The sequence below is a fragment of the Heterocephalus glaber genome, unplaced genomic scaffold (assembly GCF_053883595.1).
Source record: "Heterocephalus glaber isolate CG9 unplaced genomic scaffold, H.glaber_assembly_v1.0 deba00001724, whole genome shotgun sequence".
NCBI classification, from domain to species: Eukaryota; Metazoa; Chordata; class Mammalia; order Rodentia; family Bathyergidae; genus Heterocephalus; species Heterocephalus glaber.
The window spans coordinates 4,796,964-4,816,302 of record NW_028258435.1 but is presented as its reverse complement, the minus strand read 5'-3'; the positions used below and the strand labels follow the sequence as shown (position 1 = coordinate 4,816,302).

Sequence of the window (19,339 nt, the reverse complement as noted above, 5' to 3'; positions counted from 1 at the left end):
GTTTGTGTTTTGTCCAATTTGGACCAATCAGCAGGCTCAAACTTGGACCAACCAGCAGGCTCAACCCATCTTTGATTGGAACCCCCAAGACTGCAAGACCAAATAAGCCTTTTCCTGGTGCAAATTTACGATCTCAGGTATTTGTTACAGTAACACAAAGGTGACTAGTATCTTCCAAAATCCCTGTCTCTAAATATACTTGGTTAGTGATTAGTGATTCAACATGGGGAGGTGGACGGGTACATGTTAGTCCATAGCAGGACAGTTGCTTCAGTACAGGGGACACTGGAGTTGATCCTGATTTCCTGGAGCTTGCAAAGATAAAGGGGTCCGGGGACCCCATTAGAATCTTCCCCTGAGTCTCACTGCCTGGATGAGTAGGACCACAGGATCTGTGTCTGGGGCAGTCACGCTAGTTACCTAGTGATCCAGTTTCGCGGGCCCTGACCCGTCCACTGATTCGATGCAGGACAGTGATCCTGCAGACTGGCAGATCACATAACCCCAGCGTTCCACTTCCCAAGTACCTCCTTGGCTTCCTACCGCTGCTGTGACCCGGAAGTTCTGCCATTTCCTCTGGCTGTGAGCCCTGGGGTCAGGGGAAGGACGGGCTGGCAGCCACATTACTCTGATTACAGATGAAGCTGGCTGATTGAATCCAAGGAAGACCTGGAGACAGCTGGTCTCCGCGTCCTCAAACATCTTACAGCAGGGGTCTGTGAGCTGGTGTCTCTCTTCTTTGCAAGATTCTTAGTAGAGGCGGGGATTTAGCCCAGTGGTTCCGTCGCCTGTCTCACAAGCACAAGGACCCAAGTTCGATCTCCAGTACCAAAAAAAAAAAAAAGATTCTTAGTAGAACACTCACCCAGGTTTATTAAAGTCCTGCAAGTAATTTTTAAAAAATATTTTTTCCAGTGCCTGTGGGGGCCCAGCACAATTTGAGCCTGACTTAGTCATTTCCTGGGTGGCCTTCGTGACCCACTCCACCACCAGCTCATTTTGCTGGTGGTCACAGCACAGGCCTCGAGGACAGTAATTATTGAGCTTACATGAATCTCTGTGGCCCTGTGTATGGGAGAAGTATGCTGTTTCTCTGGCAGGGTGTGGCTGCGTGGTCACCAAACTGGCTGTTTTTTCCTGGGCACTCAGCAGTCCGTAACTCCCAGAGTCCTTTGCATCCAGGTGGAGCCACGTGACAAGGCCAGAAATGATGGGCACGACTTCCAAGCCTGGCTCCTAAACACCCTGGGGCCCCTGTAGCAGGTTCCCTCTTCTCTTACTGGAACCAGGGGCAGCCTTGGAAGCCCCAAGGGAAGATGGAAGATGTGAGGCTAACCCATAGACAATGCCTGGCTCCTGAATGCCTGATGGCACAGTATAACCAGCCCTGGCTGACATAATACTGGACACTCAGGCTGCAGGTTCCTGGCTGATGGGCCTGGGACTGGGTGTCTGAGCATCTGTCACCTGTAACCTTGCCTGTCCCCTGCAATGATCTGCTACAATAAGCTCCAGAATGACTCTGGCTGTAGGTCTCTGCCAAGAAAGAAGGCATAGCATCCCCCAGACATCAGAACAGCCCTCTCCCTTTTTGAATTTTTTTGAGGCAGTGTCCCACTATGTCATCCAGGTTGGGGTCGAACTTGCAGGGATCCTCCTGTCTCAGCCTTCGAGTGCTGTGATTATAGGCTGGCACCACCATGCCGGGCTCCCTAACATCCCCACAGCAGCAGGGTACTGCTAACCCTCTTAGCCATTATTTCATTTGTGCCTCACTGCAGGGCCACCTGGGAGACGAACTTCTGGTGGTTTTGCCGTTCTGTCCTCAGGAGACTGGGAGAGAGAGGGGTCAGGAAGCTGGGGGCCGAGGATCAGCTGTTCTGCCACCGACGGCGCAGCAGCCTCCTAGGTACCAGGAGTTCCCTCGCTGAAGGAGCTTTTTGTGGAGGAGAATTTGAAGGAGGGATTGGAGCTTCTCCCTAGAGATGCCGGAAAGCCGGTTCAGTCTCAGCGCACCAGGGGCGCCGGGCTCCACATGCACGGCTGTTTCTGTGGTTACCCGTCTGTGGGGACCAGCGGGGTGGGTGGTCACGGCGGGAGCAATGGGCAGGGCTTCGTAGGAGCCTGCAGGACAAGCCCAGGAGGCTACCTTGCTGTGGTCACCAAGAGCCCAAGTCCCTTCCCCGGCCAGGAGACTGAAGATTCACACACATAGGGGAGGGAGTACCGGAAGAAGCCAGCCCCCCCCCCGCTGCCCATTGCACAGGCGGGGAAACTGAGGCAGAGGGGCTCTAGGGAGCTGGCGGAGGTCACCAGAAGTGGAAGCCAGATCTCCTCAACCAGGCTCTGTCCCAGATCCAGGCGCGGGAAGTGGGTGGTAGCTGCGCCCGGACGGGTGGAGAGGAAGCGGGCCTGGCGCGTGGCCTAGTCTGGTCCCTGAGAGCGTGGGGCGACAAGGCCTCTTCCCCTTCCCGGGCCACCTAGGCTGAACTTCCTGCCAGGTCGGCCCCTCCCGGGCGACGCCTCTTGGCCTCTCCTGCACCCGCAGGCCAGAGGCCAAGGGTTAGGGAGGCGGGACCTGTGTTCGGTTCCGCCCTTGGTCCGACACCCACGCTTGACTGCGACCCGGCAGTGCCTCGGTCGACCCAAGAGAGGGTTGAACAGCACCAAGTGGCAAAAACTGTGGGCGACCAAAGTCCACCAGGGGGCGTGGTCACCGGTGGGCGTGACCGCTGCGTACCAACAGGCGTGGCCGTATCCGGGGGCGTGGCCATTTCACGGTCCAATGGGTGTGACCAATGCGGGGGGCGTGGTCGAGGAGGGGCGGGCCCACAGGAAACTCGAGGCCCGCCCCCGGCCCCCCCCGCCCCCGCCCCCGGGCCCCGCCTTCCCGTCCCTTCCTTCCCGGGCGGGCAGGCGACGGCGGCGGACAGCAGGATCGGCTGGCCGGCGGCGCCCACACCGCCCTGGCTTCCCGGCCGCCGGCTTCCTTTTGTCTTTCCGGGCGGCGATGAGCGCAGGACCCGCGCGGAGGCTGCGGGCGCACAGAAGCCCGCGCTCCTAGCCACCTCTCGGGCCTCGGGAAGGAAGCCGGCGGAGTGCGTTCTGCCCCGGACCGGTACGGAAGGGCTGCGGGCTGGGCTCAGCTTGCGCGCGTGTCCGGGGTGCCCGTGTCCTGCGTGGCGGAGCTGGCGCGTCCTCGTGGGGTCGGTGAGCGCGCCGTGGGGCTGCACATTCGGACTGCGTTTGTGCAGCGCTGCGGTGGGGGCCGGGCCAGCGGGAGCCGAGGGCGTCGCCGTGCGCAGAGCGGGTGCGGGGGCGGCCCGAGCCCCCAGGTCCCTGCCGTGCGGTGCAGTGCGGGGCTCGCGCCCGGGGTTCGGCCCGCGAGGCCCACGTGGGCCGGTACCCTGCGATCTGCGCCGCCTCCCGGGCCACGGGCAAGGGGCCGAACCGAGCCCCGGCCTCCCGCGCCCCGCACTGCGCCCGGGGCCGGATGCGCCACCTTCGGGGTCGCTGTTTGCGCCTCCTCAGCCGAGGGCAGGTGCCCCCTGGGGGCTGTGGTGACAGTTGGGACAGGAATGCACGAAACGACTCCTGGCACCGTGCCTGGCAGGTAGTAGGTGCTGCGTGCGTTGGATTCTCTTTTTAAATTATTTTTCTTTTTTTGTGGGCGAGGCTCTCACCACCCCTACCACTCCCACGCCGTGCTCTGCGCCTCTCTCCCGGCCCCAACTTAACGCGAAGCTGCAGGTTCGCGAAAGTTTCGGCCGTGCTGCGTGCTCCGCTCCTACGGAGGGTGTGAGGGAGCGCGGGGCGCCCGCCCATTTCCACCCGTAGGCTCGGCACCCCGAGTTGGGGGTCCCTCTCCTGGCCAGAACGTAGCGACTGCAAGTCAGGATCCCTTTTGTTCAACAAGTGCCTGGTCCCCGGGGACCACGCCACCTGTGTGCAAGCGTCGCTCTCCTCAGGCAGGTATGGATCTGGGGCTCCTGGCTTGATCACCCGAAGGCCACCCCCTCTTGCCGCGGAGGAAGGTGTCTGCCAGGACGCAGAGCCCTGCAGCCGTCCAGAGCATCGGACACCCTCCAGCCCCACCCCGGAGGCCTTGGCATCAGCCTGGTGCGGCAGCCCGAGGTTAGCGAGGGGCCCATCCTTCGACTCTCACACCTTCATTCACAAACGCGTTTCCTTCGGAGGCGACCACTGGTAGAATTGAACTGCACTGGCCTTGCGCGTTGCTTTTAGCAGGAGTTGGGCTATAGGATCACCTGCCACCTGCTCCGTGTCCACAAGGCAGCTTGTAGCTCCCAGTCCCCGCAGATAGTTATTCCTTCCCTCCATCCGCTAGTTCCTTCCTCCAGGACCCTTCCTGGTGGCAAAGCCAGCAGCAGACCTTACAGTGCCCTGGCCTCTCAAAATGGAGCCATGGCGTGGAGTGGAGCGGCCGAGAGGGGCTCCCGGGAGGCTGCCCAAGGGTAGGATGCGTTTCCAATTGCAACACCTAACTCAGGTCTAGCTGTGTGACGGCTGTCGGGGGATGGGGGATGGCAAGCTGATTTCATCCTGATTTGGTGTTGGCCTTACTTCAAATGCAACCTGTTTTCTGTGTGATCGGTGATTTTTATGCCTTACAGGAGAAAAGGACTTTGGGTTGGAATCCTACTATTTCCCCCATCATCAGATTCAACGGTTTTTTCAAAAGCCAATCTGGCTTTCAAAGCTCAGAAGACAGACTAGAAAGCGGTTTTGTTTTGGTCTTTTCTCTAGCTGAAGCCAGCCCTTTGTCTCAAGCAAACCTGTCTTGGGCCCTAGATCTATTTCTGTTTCACTTTTGAAAGTGCCTGTAATTACTGAGCTCTTGAGTTTTAATTGGATCGTGTGCTGGAGGGAAGGCACAGGGGCTCTGCTTTCCTGGCTGTGGGTTGTGGTCCCACCCTGGAGCCTTGGCAGCTCCTCCGGGTGCCACTTTCAGGCTGTGTTTAAGGTGGAACATGACCATCCGTGCGTCAGAACCATTTGGGAGATGTGGTTTTGGGAAGCAGATACCCAGCAGGTGATTGGAGAAAACAGACCAAGTGAAAACTAGGAAGGACAACTGCAGCAAGAACCAGTTCCTTTCCTGCAAACCCTCCCAGAGAGGCTCCAGGAGAAATAAAATCACCAGGGGAAATTGGTTCAGAATGGACCTCCATCCCTGTTTCTGGCCCCAAAGTGGCACAGAAAACCAAGCCAAGGCAAGGAGAAGCGCAGGCTCACTTTGGCCAGGGCCTTGTGCCCAACCTGCTCCGTCCCCGCCTGGAGTCCCAGTGAGGTTTACTGTGCAGCTTGAGGTCCTGCGCCTTCCTCCTTCAGGCTGGCCACGTCCAATACCTTGCTCACTGAGGCAGGGCTGTTCTGTCTGCAGCAAGTAGCACTCTCCCTATGCTCCCTACATCCTCCTCCCGACTTGCTCCAGACCTCATATTGCTGCCAGAGTATCACACTCACTCTCAGACCAGGGAATACCCAAAGTGCTAACTAACGGCAGCCCCAGAGCAGCTTTGATCCTGAACGTTAAATTACTGGGCAGCTCAAGTTTTATCTAGATTGGGATCGGGTTTGTAGCAGGGTTTGGCTTTCCAGCCAGCTCTGAACCGTGCTTGTTGGATGTGGGAGGATGCTTAGAATTTATGCCAGCCCAGGCTTGATTCAGGATTCGGTGCATTTTGTCAGGGTGTTAGCCCCTGGCAGCGTTGCCGGGGGCGGGGGGCGCGCGTTTGGAGTTAAGGGTGAGCAGACACTTGTAGATTTTAATCATGCTCTACTTTGGGGGCTTCCTATTCTCTCAAAGTTTTTTTTATTTTTTTGAGACAGGGTCTCACTGTGTAGTTCAGGTTACCCTTTAACTCACTACATAGTCCAAGCTGGCCTTGAACTCATGGAGAACCTTCTGCCTCAGCCTTCCAAGTGCTGGGATGACAGGCATGCGCCACTATGCCCGGGTTTTTTCAGTCTATTGGGTTCCTTCATTGTTTTCATGTAAGGCTGTGACCTGCATGTCCGTTTGCCTTTGGATTGAGCCTCTAATTAGGAGGTCAGAGATAATTGTATATGGAGATGCTGGGATGGGCTTAGGGGCTCTCTTAGTGCCCCTCGGTTTACTGGGGATGGGGGATGTCTCTTTCAAAGCACTTTTTACACCCCTCCCCCCAAAATAATTGGTGCAGGTTGTCATAAAACTTCAGGTAATCAATACAATTTGACAGGTGGAACATTTCTAGAGAAGTATGGTACCATCAAGGTACATCCCCAGCCCCAGGTAGAACATTTCTTAGGTGCTGATGAGCAAGGTGTAAGTCTAAAGAATTTTTTTCTTTTTTATCATCTCAGAAGCACAGTAAATCCTTAGAGCGCCCTATGTTGCCCATGTCATTTCAAGTAAAATTGAATTTCAAAGGCAGAGGTTCACATCTGTGCATTTTTGAGGCATGACTAAGGAGAGAGGTCTTCTTAGGCTTCTTTTCCTTGACCTAAATAAGCCTAGGGCAGGCGTGGAGGTGCAGGCCTGTCATCCCAGCACTGAGGAGGCTGAGGCAGGAGGATTGCTGAGTTCCAGCCCAGCCTGGGGTACATGATGAGTTCAAGGTCAGCCTGAATTACACAATGAGACCCTGTTTCAAAAATCCGAATTTAGCTCAGTGGTTTCACCGCCTGCTGCACAAGCACAAGGACCCGAGTTCGATCCCCGGTACCAAAAAAAAAAAATCCAAACCAAAACAAAATAGCTTAGTGGGCTCCCAGCACCTACTAACTGGCACCTGTGTTTTCTGGGTGCTACTGTACTTGTTTTCTTCCAGCGCTTGAGGTCCAACCCAAGTTGCCAGAAGCCAGGAACCTGGGGTTGGAGGCGCCGTCCAGTCCCCATTACCTCATGAGAGGGGCCAGTGATGGGCTTCCGACCTCGGCTAGGAAGGCTCCGTGCTCAAGTTTTCTGGGACCCCGAAGAAGGAAAGGCTTTAGGGGGTGTGTGGTTCCTCTCTGCATGTCTTCCCTGGTTTTGCTCCTGTGCCCTTTATCTGCAAGACCTTTCTCAAACTTTTCTTTTTCTCTAATAAGTTATATCAAGATATACAGTAATTCATATAAAATGTATCCATTATAAGTGTACACTTCTGCCTGGTGTGGTGGCACGTGCCTGTAATTCCAGAGCTCAGGAGGCTGAGGCAGGTGGATCACCACAAGTTCAAGGCCAGCCTGGGCTACATAGTAAGATCCTGTCTCAAACAAACAAACAAAAAAGTGTACAGTTCAATGATTTTCAGAAAATTGATGGAGTTGTGCAACCACTACCATGATTCAGGGGTTTGCTTTGGTTTTGTTTTGACGACTGGGCTTTAAACCCGGGGTCTTTGGACTGAATTACATCCTCAGCAGTTTGTTTGTTTGTTTGTTTGTTTGTTTATTTATTTTGAGGCAGAGTCTCACTAGTTTGCTCAGGTGTCCAGGGTGAGCTCTAACTTTTGACCCTCCTGCCTCAGCCTCTCAGAGTGCCGGGATGACAGATGTGCACAGTGACAGTGTCATGCCAGAAAGGAGCCTCGTTGCTGTGTATGTCCCTCACTGACAGCTGTCGGGGTCTCCGCAGTGCCCCTTTCTTCCTGGCTCTTTTCCTGCGCTTTTCCCTCTTTCAGAGCCCCTTCCTCGTCTGAAGCCTTCCGGCAGCCTGCCAGCCTGGATGGACGTCCCGCCCAGAGGTCTCCCCTGGATGGAGCATTGTTACTGCCCTGCCTGCACCTGGCACAGCAGTGGCACCTCCTGTACAGCCGGCTCTTTCTGCATCTCTGGTGCCTGAGCCCTGCTGCCCTTTGGGGCTGGAATCCAGATGCAGGGTGGTGCGGGGTCCGGCAGGCTGGGCCCTGCCACCCATCACCCACTGTCCAAGGGCCTATGAGGCCCACGGCATGGAGCTCGTTTTTTTTTTCTTGGTACCGGGGATGGAACTCAGGACCTTGCACAGTCCCCTGCCCCTGGAGCTTGTTTTTTTAAATGAAAAATCTGTGGAGGCCCAGAGGAAAACAAACGGCCAAAGACGGGTCAGCAGGAAGTAAAAGCGAGAATTAAGCTGGTTACTCTCTTCTGCCCCATCTGTGCCGACTTTCTGTGCCCTTCGGTGCCTGTGCTGAAGGTTCAGTTTTCCCGGGATAAGTCTCGTCCCCTCCTGAGCTGGGATGACAGTATTGGGGGTTGACCCCACAGCCTTTGCACTGAGCTACATCCCAATCCCCTTTTTACTTTTTATTTTGAGACGGGATCTCGCTAAGTGGCTAAGTTTCCCAGGTTGGCTACAACTTGGGATCCTCCTGCCTCAGCCTCCCAGAGTGCTGGGATCACAGGTGTGCGCCACCATGCACAGCCTGCTGTCACCGTTTAAATCTTGGATGGTCATGCTTCCTCTGCTACTAAATATTCCTTTTCCAATTCGGGCTCAAAGTATCTGGTATGGGCAGTGGTGACAGGTGTGTGTGTGAAGGCTTCCAGAAGGGCCCCAGGTGGGGGCCATTTGGAGTTTGGGGGCCACTGTGTTCGTCTTCCTAGCCTCACCCCTTTCTGAGAAGCATCTCAGGTTGCCGAGGCACCTGCAGTGGTCCTTGTCTTTGTGTAGCTCAGGAAGGGGTTTACTGCTTTGGCCTCAGGGGAGGCTCCCGGGGACCCTCGGGGTCACTGTCCTGGGCCGAGAGCATAAGGCCGGTGGACTGGGGTGCACTCCCTGCCTTCTCCCCTCCGCACTGCACAGGCATTTCCTGAAAACAGCGCTCCCCAGTCCCTGCCCTCCCTGTCCCTCCCGTCCTTTCCATTTGCTGCCCGTAATCCATTTTGGGGGGAACTGAGAACCTCCTAGCACCAGCCCTCTGGGTCTAAAACCCTTCCCAGCACTGAGCCGTGTCTGGTGTAGATGTCCGGTGTAGACTGCGTGTGGCTGGAGCGACACGGCTGGCCCAGCAATCGCGGGATGTGCACAGAGCCACCCAGCCTGGGGACAAAGGTGGGGCCTTGGGCGGCAGGACAGGGGGCTCCCTGTGCCCTAGCCATCCCCACCGGGGCTGATGTGTGCAGCACAGCCCAGGCAGCGAAGGTGGACCGCGGGGTGTCCTTCCTTCAGGCTGGAAGCGCGGTTCATCCGGGGCGGCTTGTCCCTTCCTCGTGTCGAGGGGCTGAGCAGTGGCTGCTCTTGTGAGTCAGTGTCCTGCTGATGTGCTTCGCCAGGTGGGAGCAGGGCGGCCTGGCAGTTGTCTGGAGCCCGCTGCCAGGTGAGAGGTCCGAATTTGGGGTCCTTCCCACTACAGTGCGGAGGTAGGGAGGCGCCGCATGCAGGCAGTGAAAGGTCCCAGCTCATGGCCTGGGACCCCTCAGGGACAGGAAGGACCCCTCACTGCGGTCCATAGCTCCTTCCCCTGCGGCCTGTCTGGGGCCCAGAACCGGCTTCGTTTAGGGGTCACATCGTCTCCATGGTCACCAGTCCCAGCATTCATTCCTGGCCTTCGGCTGTCCTGTCACCGAGCCCGTCTGCACCAAATTAGCTGTCGTTTTTTCTTTTCTGCCACTGCTGGGATTGAACCTGGGCCTTTACACTCAGCTCCACACACACACACACACACACACACACACACACACACACACACACACCCGCTGTCTACTTTTCATTTTGAGACAGAGTCTTGCCAAGTCACTAAGTTTCCCAGGCTGGCTCCAACCTGGGATCCTCCTGCCTCAGCTTCCCAGAGTGCTGGGATCACAGGTGTGCAGCACCGTGCTGGATCAGTGGCTTTTTATGACTTCCCACTGCCTGCCGGGCGCAGCAGGGAGGGGGTCAGGACAGGATGATGGAGGCAAAGGAGATGCAGATCGATGGTACCAGTGGGGCTCTTTGGGGGACCCCATGGACTTCCCCTTGTGGCCCCTGCCTCCCTGGTACAGAGCCTGGAACATGACGCGTGCCCAGATGTGTGGCCGCAGCTGGCCGCCCTTGCTCGCTCGCTGAGCGGTAGGTTGGTGGGTGCACTGAATTATTTAAACATCTTGCAGCTGCCTGCAGGTCCGGTGGCTGGGCCAGCACATTAGTGCCATCTTCTGTGCATGTTGCTTAGCCCCTTTTTGTTCTACAAATTCGTTAACATCCTGGGACGATTGGGGTGTAGTGGTGCACACCTGTCCTCCCCACACCCTGGGAGGCTGAGGCAGGAAGATCTCACGTTCAAGCCCAGCCTGGGCAACTTAGTGAGACCCTGTCTCAAAATAAAAACTAAAAAGGGCTGAGGATGCAGCTCAGTCTGAAGGCCCTGGGTTTAACCCCCCCCCAAAAAAAATCAATCCTGGGCCAGTGCCTGGAGGACACTGGCTCAGAGGAGGGACCACACCGCTAGGGTCTGGCTCTGACTTGGCTCGGGGAGCGCTTCCTTCACATCTTAGCTTTCTCATTTGGGTAATGGGGCTTAGGGCTGGATCACCTCTAAATCCTCCATCCGCTCTATGATTCAGCAGAAATATTTGAAAAATGTAAACTTGAATGCTGGAGTATACTCAGTGCAGGGCAGAGAGAATTTGCCCAGCTAAATTGACTGCAAAAACAAACAAAAAAACCCCCAAAAAAGCAGCTCTTAGTAAATGCAGAGATACCTTAGCAACTGCCATATGAAGAGGCGGTACTGCACCCCCAACACCGTGCCCAGGAAGTGGATTCCACGGAGGAACCCATTTGTGAGCGTAGAGGAGGAAGAAGAAGTAGGGGTGGGGGCAGCCAAAGTTGGGGAGCAGAGCTCTCTGTTTTGCTCTCACCCATCAACCTTTTAACTTCCACTACTAAGGAATCTGAGATTCAGAGGATGAGTCAGCCGGGCTTGGTGGCATGTGTCTGTAACCCAGCACTCTGGGAGGCTGAAGCAGGAGGATGACAATTTCAAGCCCAGCCTGGGTAATTTAGTGTCTCAAAATAAAAAATAAAAAGGGCCAGGAATGTAGCTCAGTGTAAGGGTTCTGGATTTGCTCCCAATCCCCACCACCACCACCAAGAAAGAAAGGCCCAGAGCTCGTGGCTAAATTCAGAGACACCAGGTCACGGATTATCAGGCTGGCAGACTGAGCCTCTCGTCTGAGGCAGGTCAGCATCCAGAGGAGCTGCATAGGACACTGAGCCGTTATTTCCAGATAAAAGTATGTTTAGCTGTGTGAACTACTGAGCAGATTTTGCCTCAAGTTGGCCTTTGTAGCAAATTCCTAAGACTTCTTTTGAAATTAACACAGTAGTGAATGTGGAAATTAGCTAAAAGTGTTGAAAATCAGCAATCCAAGCGTTTTTCCTAAGTGTGGGGCTGGGAGGGCAGAGGTAGAGTTATACAGACAGCTTTAGCTCACGTATGTTTTGGGGGGCAGGAGAAGCAGAGAACTCAGAAGGGAAAGCAACACTCGGCGTCGTCCGTCGCGGTAGAAGGTGGCCCAGATTGCAGGGGATTTCTGTTCCCTGCTTTTTCGTATTTCTGTGCATTCTGAATTTTCCAGTGGCCATGTATTACTTCTCCAGTTAGAAAGAAAAATGATTTAAGAAGAAGCCCAGGCACCCTCATACTTTGCTCATCCTCTTAATTCTTTTTTTGTTGTTGTTACCAGGGATCGAACTTGTGACCTTGTGCTTGTGAGGCAGGCAGTGGCACCACTGAGCTAAATCCCTAGACCTCATCCTCTTAATTTGCTCCTGGATTTCCTCTGCAGCCTCATACCAGCTGAAGCCTGCCACTTCCAGACCTGTGATCCCTGGAATCAATGGGAATTTATCCTAAAACATCCTTAGCACCTCTTACCAGAATCTGAATTCAACACTGAGCAAATGCCCAAACTGGGTAGAAAGAAAAATGTTCCGAGTCCTCCGAGAAACGCAGCGTTTAGGGTGGCAGAGGGCAGAGGGCAGTCTGCTCACCTCCCACAATGGGTCTCTTTTTGTTTGCTTGAATCTGGGCGTCCCCTGTTTCATGACTTGGAAGGAGGCTTTGCAGCTCTGGCTTGTTGCTGTTGTTTGTTTTTGAGACAGGTCTCCCTATGTAGTCCAGGCTGGCCTTGACTGCAAGGCCTCAGCCTCATGAGTGCTGTGACCAAGGGTGTGCACCACCACGCTCAGATACCTTGGGTCCTGGCGCCACCAGCCCCTCGCGTCACTGTCATTGTTGCTGTCTCAGGAATTAGCTCCTTCCTGTCCACCCAGCCAGTGTGTTCTAGCTGTGTTTGTTCGTTTGGCCTGTTTTGTTTTTGCAGTGCTAGGGATTGAACCCAGGGCCTCACACTGAGGTACATGCCTGCCCCTTTTTTATTTTTTGTTTTGAGACAGGGTCTTACCAAGTCACTGGTAGGGTGCCCAGGCTGGGCTTGCACGCTCTCTCCATCCTCCTGCCTCGGCCTCCCTCAGTGCTAGGCTCACAGGCCTGCACCACCACACCCAGCGCTAGCTCCGTGTTTGCAGATAAGCTTCCCAGTTCCTTCACCGTCATCATCATTGCTGCTTCTGTGCAACCCCCGAGAGAGGACTTGCTCCCTTCAGTGCGCATTCGGAGGTGACTCAGCCACCACTTGCCGCTGGCTCGACTGGGAAGCAGGGTCATCGGGTCCCTCGTTAGCGTCGTGCCTGTCGTGCTTGTCTTTTGGTGGCCCCCTTCCCAGGGCTATTATTCCCCGACATATTTCAGAGGTCTAATCTGGCTCCATGCAGGATATTGAGTCAGCAGCAGTGGACAGGTCAGCAGAGGAGGCTGTTAGAGAAATCGGCTGAAATGAAAGATTAATTTCAGGGTGGACGAGGGAGAGGGAAGCGGGGCGCTGGGCAGCCTCCAGGCAGATAACACTGCTGTAAAATGTGGGGAACCCCAGCCTGCCTCTGCCACCAGCTCAGTGTAGATCCGACAGTTAACGAACCACATCTTTATAGTGCACTGTCGGTATTTATGATGTGGAGAAAGAAAATTGCAGTTCTCAGCGAAATTCCATCGCGTCTGGTACCATACTTTCAGGATCTTCTCCATAAGGAAGCTAAATTTAAAAGAATGAATATGGCTTCCAGGTTCAGAGCTCGTTCTTCCCAATGTTCTTACCCAGGTCCTTGGGTAATTCCACATCCAACACCCAGGCAGGAAGCTGCTTGCCGATCACTGGAGACCGAAGGTGGGTTGCCGTGGAGACCAGGTGTGTCTGTGGTTTCCTGGGTACCCCGGTGGTCCTGGAGAAGCAGTACACTTTAAAGTGATATTTCTTGAAAAAGTACGTGTGCATTTTTCTAGACAAAGGTCAGACACTGCAGCCGACACAGACAGTGATTTCTGGCATAATCAGTGCTTGGTTCTGTTTTTGTTTAATTATTTACACCATCTCTCCCGCCCTCCTTCTGCCAGAAACACTTCCATGCGTGAGACCATCTATCAAAAACAACAACAAAGGCTCTTCATAAAGCCAGGGATGCCAGCTTGGCAGGGACAATCGTTGGCCTTTAGAATCGCACACTCTAGCCCAGCAGTCACCTGCTGCCAGCCAGGCTGGAGCAAGACTGAGGGTGCCCTGCCTTGAGGGCCCCAGGTTTAGTCTATGGTACCCTAACCCTGTTGCTCTGGGCTTGTGGTGGCTCAGGGCATCATGGTATGGTGGTGGGGACACATGGCAGAGGGAGCTGCTCACCTTATGGTGGCCAGGAAGTAAAAATAGAAACAGGAAGAGATGGGTCCCCGTCAAGCCCACGCCCCAATTACCTCTTGTCTTCCCATGAGGCCACGTCTCTTAAAGGTCCCAACACCTTCCAAGACCAGCACAGGCTGCTAAGCATTTAGCATCTGGGTTTGGGGGGGGGCCAGATTTCAGATCAAAACTGTAACAACCTAAGACTGTGTGACTCTGAGAAGGACCTGGGCGTGTCTGCCGGTGACTCCCTGTCAGTCTGCAGGTGAGACCCTCCATGGCTGTCCCTGCAGCCTGTATCCTGTTGGATGGCTCATGCCTCAGCTACTTATCTGTTATTCGCAGGTGTTTTGTTTTGGTTTGGTGTTTGTTTTTCTTTTGATTTTTTGAGACAAGTTCTTGCTATGTAGTGCAGGCTGGCCTTGAACTCCCAGTGATCCTCCTGCCTCAGCCTCCCAAGTGCTGGGATTACAGGTGGGTGGCACCATGCCTTCTTGCTTTGTTTTGAGTCAGGGTCTCACTGTATTGTTCTGGCTGGCCTTAACCGACCCTCCTACCCCAGCCCCCTGAGTGCTAGGGTCACGAGTGTGCACCACCACGCCTGGCTCAGGGGCGTTTTCTGAAGGTGGCACAGTGCTTCATCCGCCTGCTCCCACCATGCCTGAGGCGGCATCTCACCTTCTGCTCCCCCTGGGGTGGTTGCTCTCCCTCCCCCGGGTGAGGCTTGGGGAGGCAGGGGCTACTGCATTCCGAGGGCGGCAGCTGGTCAGTGCTGGGGGCTCCGAGGGCCTGGTCACCAGCCCAAGGAGGCTGCCCGTGGTGTGGAAGGAAGTTGGGGACCGAGCATGATATGGGGGACATGGAGCGGGACAGACCCAGCTGGGGGTGCAGTGGAGGTGGGACAGCTGGATGCCGTGTTGGAGAGAGGAGACCAAGCCAGGTCTCAGGTACCTGGGACTTAGAGACAGTGGTTTTTCTCAAGTCTCATTTGAGGATCAAGTATCTTTCTTTTTTTCTTTTCTTTTCTTTCTTTCTTTTGTTTTAGTACTGGGGATTGAACATAGGGCCTTTGCACTGAAGTACAACACGCCTCCCCCATATTTTTTCACTTTGAGGCAGGATCTTGCTAAGTTGCTCAGGCTGAGCTCCAACTTGGGATCCTCCTGCCTCAGCCTCCTAGAGTCCTGGGATGACAGGCGTGCACTGCCTCACAAGCTCCTTTCTGGCGTCTCATTTGGAAACTTGCATTCTGAGCCTTCAGCTCTGTTCCTTCCTCTGCTCGCGGTCAGCCTGTGTTTTCATTTCCCTCCTTCAAGATGTCAGGCCCAGAGCTTCACTGAGGAAATGGGAAAACATTCGCATCCGCTCGAAGCCCGGGAGCTCAGGCGGCCGCCTCCGTCCCCCAGGGCGGGAGTGACCTGCTGTCACATCCTGGGCAGCCGAGGCCGGCACCGAGTTCTCGGATTAGAAACACGTGTTCTGCACCGCCGGCCCGGCCCCATAGCGCGGACTTAGTGAGCGGCTCCGGGTCACTGCGCCAGGACGCGGGGCTGGCCCCGGGGTGGAGATTCCCAGGACTCGTCCGGAATCCGCCCAGCACCTGGCCGCGGTGCCAGTCCTGGGCACTCGTGACGCTCCGTGGGGCTTAGGTCGTGAGGGATGAGGAAGGAAGAAGGTGTCCAGGTTCCCAGCGAGCCTGGCAGAGAGGGGCTCTGACCCCCGGCCCTTCCAGCTCCCAGCCTGCTCCGCCTGCTCCCGGAAGCACCCCCCTCCCACCCGCAGCCACTTGCCTTGGAGACGGGCCAGGACGCTGTGCTCTGCTCTCCCTCTGTGCAGAAGCGGAGCCTGGGGCTCCGAGCCCTGAGCCCTCCGGGGGACGACGGGTCCATCAGGGCCCCAGCCTGCCCCTTGACCATCTCCCGTCCCTCCCCCATCCTTCCCAAAGTCGGGTCCCTGTTTCTCAGGCTCAGCTTCTGGCCGGGAGCGCTGACAGGGAGAAAGCTGTCACTTCTGTGTGTAAGTAGTGAGACTTAGAAATGGCAAAGCGGGGAAATGAGGGGAAGTGGGGTGTTCAGTAGCTGGACAGGTAAGAGGTGGAATTTTTATTTTTAGGGAAAAAAATTTTTTTAATGTTAAGATATGGTCCACATGGGCCGGGGATTTAGCTCGGTGTTCTGGTGCCCGTCTTGCAAGTGCAAGGTTCCAAGTTCGATCCCTGATACAAAAAAAAAAAATTTAAAAATAAAAATAAAAATATACAGTTCAGCCAGGTGTGGGGCACACACTGTAATCACAGTACTCAGAAGGCTGAGGCAGGAGGATCACTGTAAGTTCCAGGCCAGCCTGGGCTACATAGTGAGTTCAACACCAGCCTGGGCTACCTAAAGAGACCCTGTCATATCTGACACTTCAGTCCATGGTCATTTGGCTCCAAGCCAGAAGCAGGATGGCAGAGGGCCCTGGTGGAGGAGAGCTGCTCACCCCATAGCAACAGAGAGCGGAGGGAGGAGCTGGGGGGAAGACCTCACCCTTCCAGGTCTCCCCCCAGTGACCTCCTCCATCCAGGACCACCTCCTACAGCACCTTCAGCCCTGAACTCACCCATGATGGATCCACTGAGGAGCACAGCGCCCCCTGATCCATCACCATCACACGCAGGATAGGGACATTCTAGATCTAAACTGTGACACTGCCCCCCCCCAAATCGTATCGCTGTTAGCAGTCCCTCCCTGATCTCTCTTGTCCTCCTCAGCCCAGGAAACCTCTGGATTTGCCTGTCTGGACTTTGGAGGGTGAATGGAACCACGGACTCAGTGCCTTCTGCATGTGGCCACTGTGCTGAGCATAAGGTATTCAAAGTTCTGCCTAGTCGTAGCCTGTATCCATACTTCTGCTTTTTCACAACTATATACTATTCCCCCACTCAAGTAGCCCACATTTTGGTTTATTTATCTGGGATAAGCATTTGGGCTGTTTCTGCTTTGGGTTATTATGGGATATGGTGCTAGGAGCACTTGTGTGCAAAGTGTCACCTGGTTTCATTTCTCTTAGGCATGTGGAGAGTGCAGTCTTACTTGAGGGGTCAGAGGAAGCCAAGGAAAGGTGACTTAGCAGAGAAACGAGGGCACTGGCCCCCTGGGAGCACAAGGAGGAACAGCAGCACGGGAACAGCAGGTGCAAAAGCTTTTCTCCCAGAAGGCTGGACAGCGAAAACCCTGACCTCCCAGCCAGGGGAAGCCAGAGAGTTTTGGCCATGATGTATTAGTTCAAGGCCAAGTGCAAGGGCTTCCCTTTCTAAATAAAGAGCCGAACTCCCAAGGCAGGCTTTGGCCCATCCATCTTCTCCCTGCCTGGAAAGCCTATGTAATTTCAGGAAGTAGGGCAGCCCTCTTGTGACCATGAGGTTGCAATTGACATGCTCAGGACAATGAAGCAGAAGACCAGATCCTTGATGGGCTCTTGAATCACTGCCTGAGCCCTAGACCTCAGGCCCCTGCTCTTTCCTTCTGTGACACAAAGAAAGGCCTTTCTTGTCTAAGCCCCTGCTTGCCAGGTTGTATGTTGTTTGCAGTGAATAGGTTGTCAAAGCCAGAATGTGTCATTCCCAAGTCCCCTGTGTGGACCAGGGCTGGCTCAGACCTGTGTGGGGCAGGCCCCTCTCCTACTTCCTGTGCCCCATCCTGGCCAGCTGGCCACTCAGTTGAGGTCACTGAGGTTAAGACCTCGCCCACCGGCGGACATCATGGATGTCTGTTGGAGGCTCCCTCTCCCCACCTGTACCTGGTAGACACCCACCTCCTTCAAAAAGCAGGCTGACCCCAGGCTCGGTGGCGCACACCTGTCCTCCCAACACTCGGGAGGCTGAGGCAGGAGGATCGCTGTGAGCTCAAGGCCAGGCTGAACTACATAGTAAGATCCTGTCTCAAAAAACAAAAACAATCAAAGAGCAAGTTCCTCTCACGCAGCTGATCTGCTTTTCCTGGTGTCCCCTCTGCACTTTGTACCTACCCAACACCCCTGTCGGGGACGTCTTAGAGGCTGGCATTTTCTGAAAAGTAGGTTTTTCGTCGTGGTAGGTGGAGCCCTGGACTGCAGGGACCAAACCTGTCCCGTTGTCTCTGTTCCACTTCGGGCCCCTTCTCAGGTCTGATGGGGGTGAGGCCCACTGTCCCTTCCTTGGCTGATCCCTTGTTGCCTCAGGACCCGGTGAGAGCCCTGAGCTGCATCCTGCCAGGAAGTGAGGAAGTGGAAGTCGAAGGTGGCAGTACCTTGCTGGCAAGGGAGCTCTCTGACCCTGTTAGGAAGGTGAGACCTGGACCGCTGTCCTGGAAAAGCCAATGAAAAGAAATTAAATGCAAACACCGGTGCATTGTGATGTTGATGCCAGAGTTGTTAGGGGTGTGGTTGCCATGGCAGCCAAGCTGTGTCCTGTGCTCTGCGGGGTCCTGCAGGGCTCCCCTGGCCTGGGCTGGGGTCCGGAGGCCCCTGAAGCCCAGATTCAGGATCGTCCAGAACTTGCGGGTGGGGGCCTTGGGAGAGGAAGTCACTTCCCCTCCGCCTTGGTTTCCTTGCTTTATGCCTGCAGGGGCCGGTTTTGTTGGGGGTCACTGGATTGTGAACCCCGAGTGGCCTGGAAGTCCTGCTTCTCACGCGGGGTTTTCCTTTCAGACGGGCCCTCCCCAGCGCCTCTTAAATGTGCTTGTTTTTCGGCCCCAGCCTGAAGGCCCTAATTATGTTACAGGCAAGAAGATTGTAGTGCCTGCCAGGCATGAGGCTGAGGCAGGAGGATCTCAAGCTTCAGCCCAGCCTGGGCAACTTAGCAAGACCCTGTCTCAAAATAAAATTTAGAAAGGGCTGGGAATGTGGCTCAGCTCTCCCTGGGTCCGATCCCTAGTACTGAGGATAAACAGGGCCCGGAAGGTGACTTGTCCATGGCTGGGTCGGGTGTGCTGGCTCCCCCTCTCTTTACCCAGGGCCCTGTTTCCCAGGCCCATTTGGGGCTGAGTAGTACGTGGCGGAGGTGCTTGTCCCAGTGCCTCTTGGGGTTGCAGAAGCTTAGCCACCTGTCCTTGGGGCCACCTGCCATCCTCGGGTCGTCACCACAGATGATAGGGCCCTGCCTTCCACACCTTGAGCAGAGCTGGGCACTGTAGTGCATGCATGTGATCCTAGCACTCTGGGAAGCCGAAGCAGGAGGATCGGAAGTTTGAGTGCAGCCTGGGCAACTTCGCGACTTAGCCTGACCCTGTTTCTAAATTTAAAAAAAAAAGCAGCCTGGCGATGTAGTCAGTGCAGACGCCCAGGATTCAGTCTGGTACCATGCAAAAAGAAAAGGCCAGCCTTGACTGACTCATTTTGGACGAGGGCTGGCTGGGAATTAGCCGCTGGGTGTGTGCTGCTTGCCTGCCTGGCGCCCTCCCCCGGTGACGCGGAGACTTGGGGTGGTGCTGCGTGCGGGTGCTCCCCCTCCCTGTGCCGGTGAACCCCGCTGCGCGAGGCTTACAGCAGATGCCGAGCTGCCAGCCACCGTGCATCTCCTCTCCTCTCCACCCTGCGTCCTGCTGAGCTGGACCGAAGCCATCCCAGGACGGGCAGCCCTTTCTTTCCAACCTTCGTGCTTGGCTCAGCCCCAGGCCTCAGCTGCCCCCGAGAAGCT

General features: G+C 55.4%; 1 protein-coding gene and 1 long non-coding RNA gene across 10 annotated transcripts in view; one reads left to right on the top strand and one right to left on the bottom strand.

Annotated features, from left to right (window-relative positions):
• The first annotated feature begins 2,815 nt into the window (after positions 1-2,815).
• Positions 2,816-19,339, top strand: part of Hpcal1 (hippocalcin like 1) — a 59,083-nt gene continuing 42,559 nt past the window's right edge. Inside the window, exons 1-4 of one of the 9 annotated variants that reach the window (XM_087199714.1) lie at positions 2,899-3,118; positions 3,969-4,134; positions 16,436-16,532; positions 16,735-16,857. The gene's annotated coding sequence lies outside the window, so the exon portion shown is untranslated. Of the gene's footprint in view, positions 3,119-3,375; positions 3,614-3,968; positions 4,135-15,466; positions 15,700-16,435; positions 16,533-16,734; positions 16,858-19,339 lie in introns of those variants that run through there. The other 8 variants (XM_021248380.2, XM_087199710.1, XM_004869964.4 and 5 more) reach the window with 8 other exon arrangements.
• LOC147821632 (uncharacterized) lies at positions 15,785-18,074 on the bottom strand. The gene is made up of 3 exons (XR_015446754.1): positions 17,692-18,074; positions 17,479-17,600; positions 15,785-15,898 (listed from the first exon to the last, which is right to left on the bottom strand). It is a non-coding gene; the product is annotated as an uncharacterized LOC147821632 (long non-coding RNA).